The 19,441-nt window shown below is 36.8% G+C and overlaps 1 non-coding gene across 1 annotated transcript; it reads right to left on the reverse strand.

The window, feature by feature from the left end:
• Positions 1-16,812: 16,812 nt before the first annotated feature.
• Positions 16,813-16,919, reverse strand: LOC141694793 (small nucleolar RNA R71). The gene has a single exon (XR_012564076.1). It is a non-coding gene; the product is annotated as a small nucleolar RNA R71 (small nucleolar RNA).
• Positions 16,920-19,441: the final 2,522 nt, after the last annotated feature.

Raw genomic sequence — 19,441 nt, forward strand, 5'->3', positions numbered from 1 at the left:
CTTCAAACGATAAACGAGAACGAAAGTTAAGCGAACCGTATAACAGATCAGCGGTCATTAGGCAAACGATTAGGAAGCTAATCAAAGGGATTAATGAGAGTGATGTCATCCAACCAATAGAAAGAAGACAAGGAAGGAAGGATGACATCATGAGGATGAGGTAAGCATGACATGGGAAGAAGGGAGGTGTGGTTGATTAAGGACCACACAAATTCAAGGGCAAGGTAGTAATTTGCTAAATCAAATACAAATCAAGTCAACCAAGCTAGCAAAATCATTTCATCAAGAATCAAAAAATCAGCCAAGGCATTTGTTCATCACCTAGCTCTCGGCTTTTCATTTTTTTTTCAAAGCAAAAATTCTCAAAATCAAGATCCAAGCATCCTTAATTGGTAAGAAAATTCCCTAACCATCTTTATGCTTAGTTATGGCTATATCATGAGTTTAAGCCATTAATTCTTTCTCTAGCTTCTCCATTTAATCAATGAAGAAGACAATGAATAGTGTTTTCAAGTTTTTTAACTTGAACTTTTCTTGTTTTCTTGAAGATCCAAGCTTTCCTAAGGCTTCTCCAAGCTTATTAAGGCTTCCTAGCTCAACCCACCACTCCAAGGAAGGTATACCATTTTCAAACCCTAGGTTCATATATATTATAAGTGATTTTGATGAGTAGGATGTTATGGTATCTTATTGTTATGATTAGAGTTTGAGGTTTGGTATGGTAGTGAAATGAGATGGTAATTTTGTGGTTTTGATTTCAAGAAACTTAAGTATGATTAAAGTTAGGTTTAAGCATATGTATGAATGATTAAAATTGAATTGGTTGGGATTGTTATGATGTGATAAGGATGGGTGTTTGTTGTGTGTTGGATTTGAGGATGGTTTGTGTTGATTGTGGATAGTTTAAAAAATGGGAAATCGCGTAAACATAGCCGTCGTAACGTCCGATTTTCTTTGGACTGTTTTTGTGCATAGCATTAGGACCCGAGAACCCCCTGCTAAATTGTGACCACTGCCATGTTTAGATAGCTCATGTTACGAGCTTCGTTTTGATATGTAGTTCGTTCGATTCCGATTTACGGTTTAGGAGAAACGACCGTTTCAAGTAACGGCGTTTCACGAACGAAACTTTTTCCCTCGCCTTACTTTGAAATGTAGGTTAAAGACCAAAAAGGGTTAATTAATGCATGAAACATTTATGGTAAGTGTTTTAGGCAGTTGGTAAGTCACTCGCGAAGGAATCGCTTTAAAACTCGTAAAGGTTAAATTATTAAAAATGGTGGAGCCGAGGGTACCCGAGTGACTTAAGCGAATCAGTGAGCGCAAAACAAGCGTTAGAGTCTAAGTTAGTTAAAGTATAGAATTACAAGTGATTTTGGTTTAATTCCAACTTACTTGTTGTTTATAGGTTACCAGACTCGTCCCGAGCCATTCGTAACCCCCAGTCGCTCAGGCAAGTATTCTATCCGTTATATTGTTGTTGTGATGTATACATTTGTATATGCATGATCTTGCGATAAATGCATATTGGTTATTTAGCAAATTCTTGCGATATATTGTAGCATGTGATATGGTATATATGCATGCCTGTTTCATATTCTTGAAATATATATCTGTTGGTTCAGTTGATAATACCTATGCTAGAGGATAGCGGTAACTTGCATATACCCTTAGTATAGGGACCCAAAGGTGAAAATATTTTCTAAAACCGGGAGTCGAGGATCCCGAGTAATCTTGTATATATGGATATGGATATATATATATATATATATATTTATATATATATATATGGTTATAGTTTTCCAAACTATTAATCGAATAAGGTTTATTCGATAACTTTAAACTTTATTACATTATTTCGAATATTATTCGAGGACTTATGACTCCTTTATTTTATTTAATGAATATTATTTATAATATTCATTCGAGGTATTATGACTCAGCTTATTTTATTTATTGAATATTATTTGAATATTCATTTGAGGATCTATGACTCCGATTATTTGCTGAAATATATTCTTTATTTTATTAAAGAATAAGGTGTTAATAATCAAACTTATTTTCGATTATTCAAATAAAGATAATACTTTCATATAAGTATATCTTTGGTTATTTAATACTCGTTTCAAGTATAAATTTTAATACTTCTACTTCAATTATTTTTATAAAGACTATTCTTCATGGGAATATTATTAAATTAATAATATTCAGATATTTTCTAATATTCTGGGGACTGATTTACTTCATTAAATCAGCCTTACTCCAAACACTCTTTAATGTGTTTTCGAGTCTTCAAAATGGTTTTTAAAAGTCAGAGCGGATCCCAAAACTCATTTTTATATTTAAGATCTTCCTTTTTAAAGGGGATTTAAATACCCGCTCAAAACCTGGGAAATCCGGCTCTGTGGTGTATTTTATATTCGCAACAAGGTTGCAGATTTGGTAAATGAATTGATTACTTGCCCAAAGTTCGGGAAGTAAGCCCCTCTCATTGAGTCGGCATAAGCGACAGGCCGAGGTACGGTCTATTATTGTGTAAGTGGCTCAGTGGGAGTCCATCAAATGCATAGGTGGCTGAGTGGCAGTCCAGCATAGGTCTTAATTATGACCAGGGTGATGACCAATGGGGAATTCGTCCATCTACTAGTAGAAAAGGTTACTTATTGGTATCTTTGCCTGATCAGCGAGATATCGGGTTTATGCCAAAATTCTTTTCCTTTCCAAAATTCATTGGATGTTTCGAACTCTGTTCATACTTCACATAACAGAGGTTCCAGGAAATGTTTTCGGGATATATATATATGTGGATATATATATATATATATCGGGACTAAATAAAGTATCTCATAACTTTTTTTTTCATTCAATGATATTTCAAAGATTGAATCTATTCAAGTCTTAACTTGTGGTCTCATCTATGGGATGTTTTTCTTAAAACTTAATACTTTGAGCGGTGGCAGTTCAAGTAACTTTATATGATATAAGTGTGGTGAAGTATTGGTAGCTTCATTCCTTGTTTTTACTTATATCTAGCAAGTAATTATCTTGCATATGATAGAGATGCTAGTAAGTATCCATGTAGATACTTATATTATTGTTACCACTATACATATTATCTTGCGAGCTGTAAGGCTCACTCTTGCTTTATTTCTTCATCACACAACAACAGTTAGGAGAGATGGCCAGACTCCAGCAGACCCAGCGCAAGCGCGTGGGAAGCGTCCCGCGTCTTCCCGCTGATATTGTAGCTGCTATAGCTGCAGAGGTAGATCCATTGTAGTTTAGACCATCTACTTTTGAGAATCCAATTATGTATAATTATAACTTGTGGCAGATAATGGCAATTAACTGTAAATTATCAAGTAATCATTTTGGGTTGTAATAATTTTAAATTGTGGATTCAAAGACTTGTACTTATTTAAATTTCATCTCTGAGACTATAACGGGTTGTGGTGTGTGTTAGCGTGGGGTCACAGCATAAGGTTATTTATTATTAATTAAGTGAAGTGATATTGTGGAAAGAAAGACCGTGACGACCCGGATCCCCGACCCCGGATCTGGGGGTGTTACAGAAATGGTATCAGAGATCTTGCGATAAATGCATATTGGTTATTTAGCAAATTCTTGCGATATATTGTAGCATGTGATATGGTATATATGCATGCCTGTTTCATATTCTTGAAATATATATCTGTTGGTTCAGTTGATAATACCTATGCTAGAGGATAGCGGTAACTTGCATATACCCTTAGTATAGGGACCCAAAGGTGAAAATATTTTCTAAAACCGGGAGTCGAGGATCCCGAGTAATCTTGTATATATGGATATGGATATATATATATATATTTATATATATATATGGTTATAGTTTTCCAAACCATTAATCGAATAAGGTTTATTCGATAACTTTAAACTTTATTACATTATTTCGAATATTATTCGAGGACTTATGACTCCTTTATTTTATTTAATGAATATTATTTATAATATTCATTCGAGGTATTATGACTCAGCTTATTTTATTTATTGAATATTATTTGAATATTCATTTGAGGATCTATGACTCCGATTATTTGCTGAAATATATTCTTTATTTTATTAAAGAATAAGGTGTTAATAATCAAACTTATTTTCGATTATTCAAATAAAGATAATACTTTCATATAAGTATATCTTTGGTTATTTAATACTCGTTTCAAGTATAAATTTTAATACTTCTACTTCAATTATTTTTATAAAGACTATTCTTCATGGGAATATTATTAAATTAATAATATTCAGATATTTTCTAATATTCTGGGGACTGATTTACTTCATTAAATCAGCCTTACTCCAAACACTCTTTAAAGTGTTTTCGAGTCTTCAAAATGGTTTTTAAAAGTCAGAGCGGATCCCAAAACTCATTTTTATATTTAAGATCTTCCTTTTTAAAGGGGATTTAAATACCCGCTCAAAACCTGGGAAATCCGGCTCTGTGGTGTATTTTATATTCGCAACAAGGTTGCAGATTTGGTAAATGAATTGATTACTTGCCCAAAGTTCGGGAAGTAAGCCCCTCTCATTGAGTCGGCATAAGCGACAGGCCGAGGTACGGTCTATTATTGTGTAAGTGGCTCAGTGGGAGTCCATCAAATGCATAGGTGGCTGAGTGGCAGTCCAGCATAGGTCTTAATTATGACCAGGGTGATGACCAGTGGGGAATTCGTCCATCTACTAGTAGAAAAGGTTACTTATTGGTATCTTTGCCTGATCAGCGAGATATCGGGTTTATGCCAAAATTCTTTTCCTTTCCAAAATTCATTGGATGTTTCGAACTCTGTTCATACTTCACATAACAGAGGTTCCAGGAAATGTTTTCGGGATATATATATATGTGGATATATATATATATATATATATATCGGGACTAAATAGAGTATCTCATAACTTTTTTTTTCATTCAATGATATTTCAAAGATTGAATCTATTCAAGTCTTAACTTGTGGTCTCATCTATGGGATGTTTTTCTTAAAACTTAATACTTTGAGCGGTGCAGTTCAAGTAACTTTATATGATATAAGTGTGGTGAAGTATTGGTAGCTTCATTCCTTGTTTTTACTTATATCTAGCAAGTAATTATCTTGCATATGATAGAGATGCTAGTAAGTATCCATGTAGATACTTATATTATTGTTACCACTATACATATTATCTTGCGAGCTGTAAGGCTCACTCTTGCTTTATTTCTTCATCACACAACAACAGTTAGGAGAGATGGCCAGACTCCAGCAGACCCAGCGCAAGCGCGTGGGAAGCGTCCCGCGTCTTCCCGCTGATATTGTAGCTGCTATAGCTGCAGAGGTAGATCCATTGTAGTTTAGACCATCTACTTTTGAGAATCCAATTATGTATAATTATAACTTGTGGCAGATAATGGCAATTAACTGTAAATTATCAAGTAATCATTTTGGGTTGTAATAATTTTAAATTGTGGATTCAAAGACTTGTACTTATTTCAATTTCATCTCTGAGACTATAACGAGTTGTGGTGTGTGTTAGTGTGGGGTCACAGCATGAGGGTATTTATTATTAATTAAGTAAAGTGATATTGTGGAAAGAAAGACCGTGACAACCCGGATTCCCGACCCCGGATCTGGGGGTGTTACAGAAATGGTATCAGAGCTAAGTGTTATAAACCTCAGAGATGATGGGACGTTAAGATAATAAGTTAACTAAGATAATAAGAACTCTTGCCAAGTTCATAGTCGGGCTACCTAACGTAGTACTGACAGTTAAAACCCTTATGGGAACCCTTATAAATGTAGCGATGGAAGCGTAGTTCGTTATCGTATAGAGTAGCGGGACTCCGAACCCTGAGGTTGAGGAGCAACAGCGCGATGATGTTTTATTACTAATTGGAGATCGGATTGTGGATCCGATAGAGTGTCCTAATGCAGGACCGGATGATGTTGATATTGAGGATTTAGCGGTTGAGGATGTTGTCCTAGAAGGGATAGTTGTTGAGGAGGATCCCATGGAGGATCCTGACAGGATTGGATAAAGGACCACTGATGAATTGATGACCATGGTTTGGTCGACTACCAGAGGTAGGATTGGCCGGTCACTACCGGAGGTTCGTTCAAGTTGTAAAGATAGTAGCCCCTTTAACGCGGCTTACCCGTAAGACTGAGAAGTTCGAATGGACAGAGAAATGCGAAAACAGCTTTCAAAAACTGAAGCAGAGATTGGTGATGGCCCCTATGCTGGCGTTGCCGGATGGAAAAGGAGATTTTGTGAAGTGTAGTGACGCTTCGCACAAAGGGCTTAGGGTGCGTGCTTATGCAGCACGGTAAGGTAATCGTGTACATGTCAAGACAATTAAGGTAGTATAAAATTCGATATCCCCGCTCATGAGCTTAGGCTCGTGGCAATAGTTTACCCTAAAGATTGGAGGCACTACTCGTATGGAGAGAAGTGCGAGAATTACCTAAGCCATAAGTGCTCTAGTACATTTTCGCGTAGAAAGAGCTCAACATATGCCAGAGGAGGCAGTTAGAGCTAATCAAGAATAATGATTGGGAGATTCTTTATCATTCGGGGAAAGCCAATATGGTGGCTGATGCCCTTAGTAAAAAGGAGAGACTCAAGATGATAATGTCTTTGGGAGAGTTGATAAGAGATTTTGAGAAAATGGAAATAGTAGTGAAGGTAACCGGAGCCGGTACCGAAAAGCTGTTTGAGATTGCAATAGAGACCGAATTATTGGAAAAGAGCATATTGTGCCAGAAAAAGGTGATGAATGAAGGCAGAGAGCCAACAAATAAATATGAGATTAATACTGAGAAAGATGATAAGGGAATAATGAGGTATTCCTACAGAAATTGGGTTCCAAAAGTTCAAGAGCTTAAGGATGAGAACTTAGATGAGAGCCATAGTTTGAGGAATAAGATATAGAGCAAACCCTGAACGTGATAGTCAGGGAGGTCGCCATCAAGATAGAAGGAACCCATAACATAATAGAGTGGAAAACAAGGTTTTTAATGTATAAGATAACCCCGATTATGGGAGAAGGTTGAAACATTTCATACTAAGGAAACAGAAAGTCGAGTAAGGAAAGGAGACCCGAGACGGTACTCCTATACGGCAATTCATGGACCTATCTAGAAAGAACTTAGACTATTATCCCCAGCCACCACCTTGAGGAAACAATGCGGTAGGAAATTCTTTCATGACCTTTAAGTCGCTAAGCTCTCAGAGTTCCAAGGAACAAGCTGACCCAGTCGAGGCAAGAGCCTGGCTAAAGGAAATATAGGAATCATTTGAGATTCTAAATGATTGACGAATCTCAAAAGACTGTTTTTATCACTTACCCTCCTAAGAGAGAGACCACCCGCTGGTAAAAGACCAAGGAAGGCACGGAGCAAGAGATTATAATAAACTGATTTAAGTCCAGTCAATTGTTTTCAGGAAAGTACTTCCCAAGGTTATAGAGATAGAGTAAAAGCTTTAGAGCCAGAACAAAGGCAGACGAGTATGAAAAATTATGAATCTAAGTTGTAAAAGTTGTCAAGATTCGTTCTGAGGACACGAATCCAGAATGACGGGATGTTGGAATCAATGCTTATGTTGTGTTGGTTCATGAAATAATGATAAGAGAAAGGAAAAAAAAAAGAAAAAAAAAAAGAAATTGAAGTGGAAAGGAATATAACGGCAATAGAGTTTGAGGAATGATAAGGGAGTTGGGTATGAGGAAACCCTAAAGACTCGTAGAAATAGAAATAGAAGAGTATGTAATCGTCAGGATGATGATGATCCACCATGAGCTAAAATTGATGGTTGAAGGCATAAGAGATACATATATTGTACCCCCTTTAAGTTGGGAGGATTCAAGGAAACCTTTAGATAGTTCGAAGGATAAATAATAAGACGCGGATAGACTAAGGAGACAAGAAAGTAAGAAAGTAGGAAAATTGAATGAAGGAAGTGACCTTCAATAATGTGAAATGTAAGACCGGTGGCTTGATACCCAGAAAGGGAGATGCCAGATATGAAAGATATCCCAACATTGAGGTGACTGTTGAGATAAACAACAAAAGTAAATAAGGAATTATTAAGAAGAAGTTCACGTTGAACACGACCAATATCTTCCAGAACATCCATGTTATCGTTACCAGATTAGGCAAGAAAAGCGGATAACCGTTGTTATCTTTTGGAGGCCATTTTGATTAACCTCACTTTGTATACAGATGTTATTGTGAAATTAGGCATTTACTATCGAGGTGGGAATGATGAATAAGATAATCTATCAAGGATATATGACTTGATTTATCCATGGAAGGATGCATGTACCTTTTTAAAGGTGGAATTAAGAATAGAACATCGGTAACTTAAAACAAATCCTAGGGGAATGCATAAAGGTTGGCATTTCACCCTTAATAGGGATAGTATGAGTTTTGACAGTATGAATTGGAAAGGATTAAGGTAATAATAACCTTTAAGGATCAGTGGAGAAATTTTTCAGAAGTATATAGACAATGGTTCTAGTAATAGTGAATGGTATTTTGATATGCCCTGTATCTAGGGAATACAGGAGGAACGATTGAAGGATAACCTTAGAGGTTTTACAAGGAGAAAGGTAATATTCAAAATTCTCAAGAATAAAAATGTTGATAAAGGAAATATGACGTAATTATAATGTTGCCAAGTGGGGCACGTGTTAAACCACGAGAAAGTATGGATCGAACCAGTAATGGTCGAAATTGTTCAGGTCAATTAGGACTTAAGATAAAAGATGTTCTAATTATGATTGAGAGTCAGTCATGACAGTGATTAACCTCTAAAGACTGAGGCAATAACTTATGGAAAAATGGTGATTTTTTTTTACTCATCAGATTTTAAGGAAAGCATTTTCACATAAGCTGTGATTGAAATAAGGTAGAAAATTTATTTGGAAATGGTTAAAGTGACATTGACTGTAAGGAAATTTTACTATCAGGAAAGGCCAAAGAGGTGGCCGACACTTTAAAGGTAAGAGGATAATTATAGGCGCTTGTGCCAAAAGAATACAGTGTTAATGGTTAAAACTGTGAAGGTTGTATTATGGTTTGGAAGATTGACATTCCTTCTGATGACTGTGCAATACCCAGCCGTAATAGTAGTTGGTAAAGGTTTAATTCGTGTAATCGCCATGAGCGGGCTATCTATCTTAGAAGGTACTATCTTGAGAATAATCCAGGACCATGTTTCATAAAGGACTAAACGAACCTTTGAATTAAGTCTTCTATTTAAGGCATATGATTAAAAATGGTATTAACCTGCTATCGTTGCTTTGATTGAAACTCTTCTGCAATTTTATCTGCTTCATGACATGAAAGTACGTCAGAGTTTGGAGTGTTCTTCATGAATCAGAAATGGTGATTATGTTACCTCCTTAGAAGGATTTGATACGACATGTATGGACTCCGTATGGTTAGCTAATAAGATTTCATGGAAAGTGAATGATGACAGTGGGTCAGTGGTGGACCATAGCAAGGCAGCAATGATTCTGCGAGTAGGGAGCTGATTACAATCGTGAGAGTTGTATTGGAATGGGTGTTGAGATTGAGTACCACTAATCGGGTCGTGGTAGTGTATAAGTTATCATTGATAGACTAATTAAGTGGAGTATCTACCTATTGAATATTTATTCCCTCTTATGAAAAGAGAGTCGTATTACTATATGAGGAAGGTTGCAGTGCAAGCATAGAACTCTAGTAACGATGATGTCTAGAATGAGATCCCAGATTCGATTTTCGATGTCGAGGGAGTTTCAAAGGTAATTGTGTATAAGCTCGAGGAAGAGCATGGGTCCATAGAATGATGGAAGGGATAGCGAAAATATTTAGGCACGTGAAATGCGATGCTATAATACTTGATGTTGATATAAATACGTATATGTTTTGTTCTCCTATGACAAACCTCTATAATTCAGAGGTAGGTTCCAAGCCAGATATTTTGTGGCAGTGTATATATATTTTTTTTATATATACAATTCTCTTCAGTTCGTTCTTTTCTCTTCTTTTCATTTCATGTAATCTGAGAAGAACAACCCTTCCAGAAGGGGAGGTATTGCCGAATGACTATCTATCTATGTGATAGAAGCCTAGTAGGATACCATCTATTGTTTAATTGCTTGTCAAGTACTAAAGGCTGGCCACCTTCTGTACTAACTATGCAATATAACAAGTGTTCATGATCATAGTGATCTCTCAACAAATTCCTTTACTTCTATATGATTGATCAAGCTTCCAAAGATAGAAACAACTGAAAAAGGAGTAATAAAGTGGTGGTAGTATGCGGAATGTGAACACATTCGTGATACTAAGGTTGACGTGGTTATTAAAAGGTTATAGAACGCTAACGAGCAAAAGTATAACCAGTATAATATTAGGAACGGAAGGTAGTAGCGATTACGAACTGGAAAAGAATGGGTATTAAGAAGCAAAAGCTATAAATCTAGAAGCTATAATGAGAGTCTGTGCAATAGACTTGAAAGAAATTGGAATGATCACATAACGCGGATTGAGTTTTCTTATGACAATAGATCATATGTCAGTATTGAGATATCGTCTTATGAGATCCTTGAGGGAAGACAATGTCGATCTCCCTTATGTTAGGATGAAGTTGTAGAGCGCAAGATGCTCGGACCCGCAGTGGTCCAAAGGACCAAGGATATGATAGATCTAATCAGAGGACGGCTGGTAGTAGCCCAAGATGGACATGATAAGTATGTTGATTTGACACGAAAGGATAAAGAGTATGAAATAGGGGACCTAGTAATGTTATAGGTATCCCTTGGAAAGGATGGATGAGGTTCGGAAAGAAAGGAAAGCTAAGACTACAATTTGTTGGACCCTTGGATATATTAAGACGTTTGGGAAGTTAGCATATGAGCTAGCCCTAACCCCGAACATGTAGCAGGTCGTAACGTGTTTCACGTATCAATGTTAAGGAAGTGTAATTCAGATGCCAGATAAATAGAGGCATATGAGCGCATAGATATGCAACCCGACGTAACCTATATGGAGCAACCAGAAAGGGTTATAGATCGAAAAGGGACAAGTGCTTAGGAGAAGGATTATCAAACTAGGCAGAGTTTGGTGGTAGAACCACAATGTGGGAAAATTGACTCGAGAGTTAGAAAGTGTGATGCTAAGAGAGTGTCCCCATTTGTTTTCTATCTGATTCCGGGACGGAATCCTTTTAAGGAGGGGAGACTGTAATAACCCCAATTTTTGGGAATTTTTGAAACCCTTATGAATAGTGTTTTTGCTGAACGAGAAAACTTTTCATGCCACGCTATGTAGGGGTTCTGTTATTGATCTTATGGGATATTATTAGTACTCTATGTGGTATATAAGTGTATGTAAAGATCGTCAGAATCCAATTCCGAACACTTTGGTTTTTCCCGGAAATCCACAAGATACGGAGAGAATTGAGTATAAGGTAACAGAATAAAAAGGATTTAAATTAAAGGATTATAATAGAGGATCATAAAAAGGAATATAATATATTGAGAAAGGTTAAGGGAACCTAAGTAATAAGATCCCGGGTATGATCCTTCAAACGATAAACGAGAACGAAAGTTAAGCGAACCGTATAACAGATCAGCGGTCATTAGGCAAACGATTAGGAAGCTAATCAAAGGGATTAATGAGAGTGATGTCATCCAACCAATAGAAAGAAGACAAGGAAGGAAGGATGACATCATGAGGATGAGGTAAGCATGACATGGGAAGAAGGGAGGTGTGGTTGATTAAGGACCACACAAATTCAAGGGCAAGGTAGTAATTTGCTAAATCAAATACAAATCAAGTCAACCAAGCTAGCAAAATCATTTCATCAAGAATCAAAAAATCAGCCAAGGCATTTGTTCATCACCTAGCTCTCGGCTTTTCATTTTTTTTTCAAAGCAAAAATTCTCAAAATCAAGATCCAAGCATCCTTAATTGGTAAGAAAATTCCCTAACCATCTTTATGCTTAGTTATGGCTATATCATGAGTTTAAGCCATTAATTCTTTCTCTAGCTTCTCCATTTAATCAATGAAGAAGACAATGAATAGTGTTTTCAAGTTTTTTTAACTTGAACTTTTCTTGTTTTCTTGAAGATCCAAGCTTTCCTAAGGCTTCTCCAAGCTTATTAAGGCTTCCTAGCTCAACCCACCACTCCAAGGAAGGTATACCATTTTCAAACCCTAGGTTCATATATATTATAAGTGATTTTGATGAGTAGGATGTTATGGTATCTTATTGTTATGATTAGAGTTTGAGGTTTGGTATGGTAGTGAAATGAGATGGTAATTTTGTGGTTTTGATTTCAAGAAACTTAAGTATGATTAAAGTTAGGTTTAAGCATATGTATGAATGATTAAAATTGAATTGGTTGGGATTGTTATGATGTGATAAGGATGGGTGTTTGTTGTGTGTTGGATTTGAGGATGGTTTGTGTTGATTGTGGATAGTTTAAAAAATAGGAAATCGCGTAAACATAGCCGTCGTAACGTCCGATTTTCTTTGGACTGTTTTTGTGCATAGCATTAGGACCCGAGAACCCCCTGCTAAATTGTGACCACTGCTATTTTTAGATAGCTCATGTTACGAGCTTCGTTTTGATATGTAGTTCGTTCGATTCCGATTTACGGTTTAGGAGAAACGACCGTTTCAAGTAACGGCGTTTCACGAACGAAACTTTTTCCCTCGCCTTACTTTGAAATGTAGGTTAAAGACCAAAAAGGGTTAATTAATGCATGAAACATTTATGGTAAGTGTTTTAGGCAGTTGGTAAGTCACTCGCGAAGGAATCGCTTTAAAACTCGTAAAGGTTAAATTATTAAAAATGGTGGAGCCGAGGGTACCCGAGTGACTTAAGCGAATCAGTGAGCGCAAAACAAGCGTTAGAGTCTAAGTTAGTTAAAGTATAGAATTACAAGTGATTTTGGTTTAATTCCAACTTACTTGTTGTTTATAGGTTACCAGACTCGTCCCGAGCCATTCGTAACCCCCAGTCGCTCAGGCAAGTATTCTATCCGTTATATTGTTGTTGTGATGTATACATTTGTATATGCATGATCTTGCGATAAATGCATATTGGTTATTTAGCAAATTCTTGCGATATATTGTAGCATGTGATATGGTATATATGCATGCCTGTTTCATATTCTTGAAATATATATCTGTTGGTTCAGTTGATAATACCTATGCTAGAGGATAGCGGTAACTTGCATATACCCTTAGTATAGGGACCCAAAGGTGAAAATATTTTCTAAAACCGGGAGTCGAGGATCCCGAGTAATCTTGTATATATGGATATGGATATATATATATATATATATATTTATATATATATATATGGTTATAGTTTTCCAAACTATTAATCGAATAAGGTTTATTCGATAACTTTAAACTTTATTACATTATTTCGAATATTATTCGAGGACTTATGACTCCTTTATTTTATTTAATGAATATTATTTATAATATTCATTCGAGGTATTATGACTCAGCTTATTTTATTTATTGAATATTATTTGAATATTCATTTGAGGATCTATGACTCCGATTATTTGCTGAAATATATTCTTTATTTTATTAAAGAATAAGGTGTTAATAATCAAACTTATTTTCGATTATTCAAATAAAGATAATACTTTCATATAAGTATATCTTTGGTTATTTAATACTCGTTTCAAGTATAAATTTTAATACTTCTACTTCAATTATTTTTATAAAGACTATTCTTCATGGGAATATTATTAAATTAATAATATTCAGATATTTTCTAATATTCTGGGGACTGATTTACTTCATTAAATCAGCCTTACTCCAAACACTCTTTAAAGTGTTTTCGAGTCTTCAAAATGGTTTTTAAAAGTCAGAGCGGATCCCAAAACTCATTTTTATATTTAAGATCTTCCTTTTTAAAGGGGATTTAAATACCCGCTCAAAACCTGGGAAATCCGGCTCTGTGGTGTATTTTATATTCGCAACAAGGTTGCAGATTTGGTAAATGAATTGATTACTTGCCCAAAGTTCGGGAAGTAAGCCCCTCTCATTGAGTCGGCATAAGCGACAGGCCGAGGTACGGTCTATTATTGTGTAAGTGGCTCAGTGGGAGTCCATCAAATGCATAGGTGGCTGAGTGGCAGTCCAGCATAGGTCTTAATTATGACCAGGGTGATGACCAGTGGGGAATTCGTCCATCTACTAGTAGAAAAGGTTACTTATTGGTATCTTTGCCTGATCAGCGAGATATCGGGTTTATGCCAAAATTCTTTTCCTTTCCAAAATTCATTGGATGTTTCGAACTCTGTTCATACTTCACATAACAGAGGTTCCAGGAAATGTTTTCGGGATATATATATATGTGGATATATATATATATCGGGACTAAATAAAGTATCTCATAACTTTTTTTTTCATTCAATGATATTTCAAAGATTGAATCTATTCAAGTCTTAACTTGTGGTCTCATCTATGGGATGTTTTTCTTAAAACTTAATACTTTGAGCGGTGGCAGTTCAAGTAACTTTATATGATATAAGTGTGGTGAAGTATTGGTAGCTTCATTCCTTGTTTTTACTTATATCTAGCAAGTAATTATCTTGCATATGATAGAGATGCTAGTAAGTATCCATGTAGATACTTATATTATTGTTACCACTATACATATTATCTTGCGAGCTGTAAGGCTCACTCTTGCTTTATTTCTTCATCACACAACAACAGTTAGGAGAGATGGCCAGACTCCAGCAGACCCAGCGCAAGCGCGTGGGAAGCGTCCCGCGTCTTCCCGCTGATATTGTAGCTGCTATAGCTGCAGAGGTAGATCCATTGTAGTTTAGACCATCTACTTTTGAGAATCCAATTATGTATAATTATAACTTGTGGCAGATAATGGCAATTAACTGTAAATTATCAAGTAATCATTTTGGGTTGTAATAATTTTAAATTGTGGATTCAAAGACTTGTACTTATTTCAATTTCATCTCTGAGACTATAACGAGTTGTGGTGTGTGTTAGTGTGGGGTCACAGCATGAGGGTATTTATTATTAATTAAGTAAAGTGATATTGTGGAAAGAAAGACCGTGACAACTCGGATTCCCGACCCCGGATCTGGGGGTGTTACAGAATGCCTGCCCGGAGAGCTGAATGGCCGCCCAAGGCGCGGTTGGTCGCTGATTTCACTGAAAAAGCCTTTTTTGAGTGGAATTTGATGATTTTAAGGGTCCAGGTCCACTAGGGGCGTATATATACTTAAAAAAAGGGTTTTCATCATCCGAGAAGATTGGGATACAAAGGAGAAGACCTAGAAGCACAGAACAACTCCGAAAAAGAAGATCTTGTTTTCAACTTGTGATTCTTTGAATTAGTTATAACTTTGGATGCTCGTTTTTGTTCTTGTTGAACCTAGATCTCGTTTATTCGTACTTTAATTATTATTCATTTAATTAAGACCTTGTTTTATACCATGCTTTCATTGGAACCCATGGTGACGATGAGTTCAATTATGGGCTAATCGTTGTCATAGGTTTCTAGCGGATTTACTTATGGATTTCAATAGTTAATTATTTTGATATCTTGGTATGTGGTGATTGTATGATACCCTAGTATTGGTTGTGCTTATTCGTCTTATGTGCGTAGCTAACTTATAAGATAGCGTATTAATCTCTATTAAAGCGACAGTGAATATAGAGGTTTAGAACTTGCCATGCTAGCATAGGTTCATGTATTGTATGCATGATTCGTAAGTAACTTTAACCATTTTACTTGCCCTATGTAATCAAGATAGATAACTTATACTTAAACCTTTATGTTGTCAAATTCTATAGACATATAGGGTCTCAATATAATTTGTGCCTATTCAGCTTCTATCTCTTTTGTGGATGTCTGGTAGAATGGTACTCGTACAACGAAAGTTGGCGTTTATCAGTTTCGTGTTATCTGATTAGTGTCATCACCATCACATACTAAGGTTAAGAACAATGACTTTGAATAAAGTATTTAATAAAGTTAGAATCCCATTTTATCATATATATTAATTCAACCTCAATTCTCTTAGTTAATGTTATTTAGTATAATCTCTTAGTTTAATAAAAACCCAATTTGTTATTTGTCTTAGCATTGAGCGATAACCATACATTGTTGCATAGGTGCATAAATTGAACTTAACCTAAACCAGTCTCTGTGGGAACGAATCTAATTTATATCTTATACTACTTGTGAACGCGTATACTTGCGTGAATTTTAGCGCGTATTTTCGCCCTAACAAGTTTCTGGCGCCGCTGCCGGGGACTCGGTGTTAATTTTTTGTTTATGTCCTTGTCATCAGTGGTCGTTAAAGTTCACTAACTCGGACTCTTTTACTTTCACGGTTTATTTGTTTGTGTTTCAGGTACTCATTATAATGGGAGATCCAGCAGCACGAACGAAAGCCTTGATGGATTTTTCTCAATCCAAGATCAATGACATTCAATCTAGAATTATCCGGTCAACTATCACAGCTAATACCTTTGAGATCAAGCCTGGCGTAATTCAATGCGTACAGACTTCAGTCCAGTTTGGGGGTTCTCCAACAGAAGATCCCAATACACACATTAGGGATTTCATAAAGATCTGCGACACCTTCAGGTTCAATGGTGTTTCTGAAGATGCTGTGAAGCTGAGACTGTTCCCATTCTCTCTGAGGGACAAGGCTAAAAGCTGGTTACACTCTCTACCAGCTGGTTCGATTACTATTTGGGAAGATCTTGCTCAGAAGTTTCTTACTAAATTCTTCCCTATGGCGAAGACATCTGCACTCAGGAATGTTCTTACTCAATTTGCGCAGCAATCAGGAGAATCTTTATATGAAGCTTGGGAGCGCTACAAGGAGATGCTTAGGAAGTGTCCTCATCATGGAATGCCTGATTGGATGATCATCAATTGTTTTTGCAATGGGTTGGGAGCACAGTCCAGACCCATGCTCGATGTAACAGCAGGTGGAGCATTATGGGCAAAGAGCTATGAGGAAGCTTACGATCTAATTGAACTGATGGATGCTAATGAATATCAGTATCCAACCTAGAGATGTCCACAGGGCAAGGTAGCAGGAGTTCTTGAAGTGGATACAGCTACGGCTATCACTGCTCAACTGAAGGCGTTGTCTATGAAGATCGATTCTCTGGCTAACTATGGTGTTAAGCAGATAACCAGTGTTTGTGAGCTGTGTGCAGGTCCGCATGCGACAGAGCAATGCGTTATATCTAGTGACTCAGCTCAGTTTGTGAGCAACTTTCAGAGATCGCAGCAGCTAGTTCCTGCCACTTATCATCCTGACAACTGGAATCATCCTAACTTCAGCTGGAGCAATAATCAGAATACGATGCAACAGCCGTTCCAGCAGTTTGGAGCAAAATAGTTCAACCCTCCTGGTTTTCAACAACAAATTGCACCAAAACAACAACTCCAACTTCAACAACAAACTCATGATGCAGGTCTATCTTCGAATGAAAAATCTGAATTGGAGGAGTTGAGGCTTATGTGCAAAAACCAGGCTCTTATATGCCAAAGCCAGGCTGTGTCTATCAAGAATCTGGAGAACTAAATAGGGAAAATTGCTAATGCCTTATTGAATCGACCACCTGGAACGCTTCCTAGTAATACAGAAACAAATCCAGGCAAGAAGGAAGTTGAAGAACAGGTGAACGTCATCACCTTAAGGTTTGGAAAGGTCGCATGCCCCCAAATTCAGCAAGACGAAGAGCCTGAAAAATCTCAAGATTCAAAAAATGCAGTTGTGGCTGAAGAAGAAGTGCAGAAGGAAGCAGAGGTGGAACCAAGGAAGACTATTGTGGAACACACTCCTCCTGAGGGTAATACAAGGGAGAAACAGATCTATCCTCCACCTCCTTTTCCTAAGAGGCTGCAGAAGAAAAAGCTGGATAAGCAGTTTAAGAAGTTTTTGGAGGTGTTCAAGAAACTTCATATCAACATACCTTTCGATGAAGCTCTTGAACAGATGCCTAGCTATGCGAGGTTTATGAAAGGTATTCTCTCTCAGAAAGTGAAGCTCGATGACTTAGAGACTGTTGCTCTAACGGAGGAATGCAGTGCTGTGCTACAACAGAAGTTGCCTCCGAAGCTTAAAGATCCTAGAAGCTTCACTATTCCTTGCACCATCAGAAACTTGTCGTTCGACAAGTGTTTATGTGATTTAGGAGCTAGTATCAATCTGATGTCCTTATCTATCTTCAAGAAGCTTGGTCTGCCTGATACGAAACCAACAATCATGTCATTGCAACTAGCTGAACGTTCCATCGCTTATCCACGAGGTATAGTGGAGGATGTCTTGGTCAAGGTGGATAAACTCTTCTTCCCTGCTGACTTTGTAATTCTTGATTTCAAGGAAGATAAGAAGATTCTCATCATCTTGGGAAGACCATTCTTGGATACAGGCCGAACTATGATCGATGTGCAAAAAGGAGAGCTTTCGATGAAGGTTTATGATCAAAAGGTCACTTTTAATGTGTTCAGGGAAATAAAGTTAACCACAGCTAAAGAGGAGTGCTTTAAAGTAGAGCAATTGCAGGTTTTGAATGCACCTCAGTGGAAGAGGAAGTTAGATATGCCATTCGATTCTCTTGGGTTAGCAGAGTTAAAATTTTCTCAGGAGTGTTTTGAACCATTTATTCAAGAAGCTCCCACACTTGAGCTCAACCGATTGCCAAATCTCTTGATTTATTCATTCTTAGGTGCACCCCATGATAAAGGGTTGGGATATATTTTTGATGATGTAGAGAGTGGCTGGACGGATCTTTCTGTGCCTACAGAGGATTCTTCTCATGCGCCACAGTTAGTTGATAGGACAGGTGTTGGTGATGAGCAGTACAAGCGAGTGACTAGGCGTATGGAGGCCATGCATGACATTTACCATCGTTTTCAGATTTCAGATTTGACACACGCTTTCGGTACTGTTGTTCGAAACACTGGTAGTGAGGTTGATTGGCCACCTGATACTCCACCCGATGAGGGTGACTCTCTCGTTGACTAGGTATACCTGAAATCCTTATTATTACCTTCAATGAGGAGATTGAAAATTTTAAGTTTGGGGGTGATAATGTAAGGATTAGTAGTGTGTGTCCATATAGATTCATATTGCATGTTTAGTTGTAGTTCATTCATATTTTTGCATGATTATTCATTTAGGACATATTTGTTTGTTTTATATGTGATTTCATATAGTTGCATTTGCATGCATATTTAGCATGATCCCTTAAGATGAACTACGATATTTGATAAGTTGATGTTGATTTCAGTGTAGTGATGACGAATAGAGGGATGTTTAAGTCTTAATGAATTAATTTGCATGCCAGAAACAAATATTTTTACAAGTCTTATAGGGTTGCTTTTGATCTAGATCATGATCATACTTGTTTGTTGTTGAG

The sequence above is a fragment of the Apium graveolens genome, chromosome 10, assembly GCF_009905375.1.
Source record: "Apium graveolens cultivar Ventura chromosome 10, ASM990537v1, whole genome shotgun sequence".
NCBI classification, from domain to species: Eukaryota; Viridiplantae; Streptophyta; class Magnoliopsida; order Apiales; family Apiaceae; genus Apium; species Apium graveolens.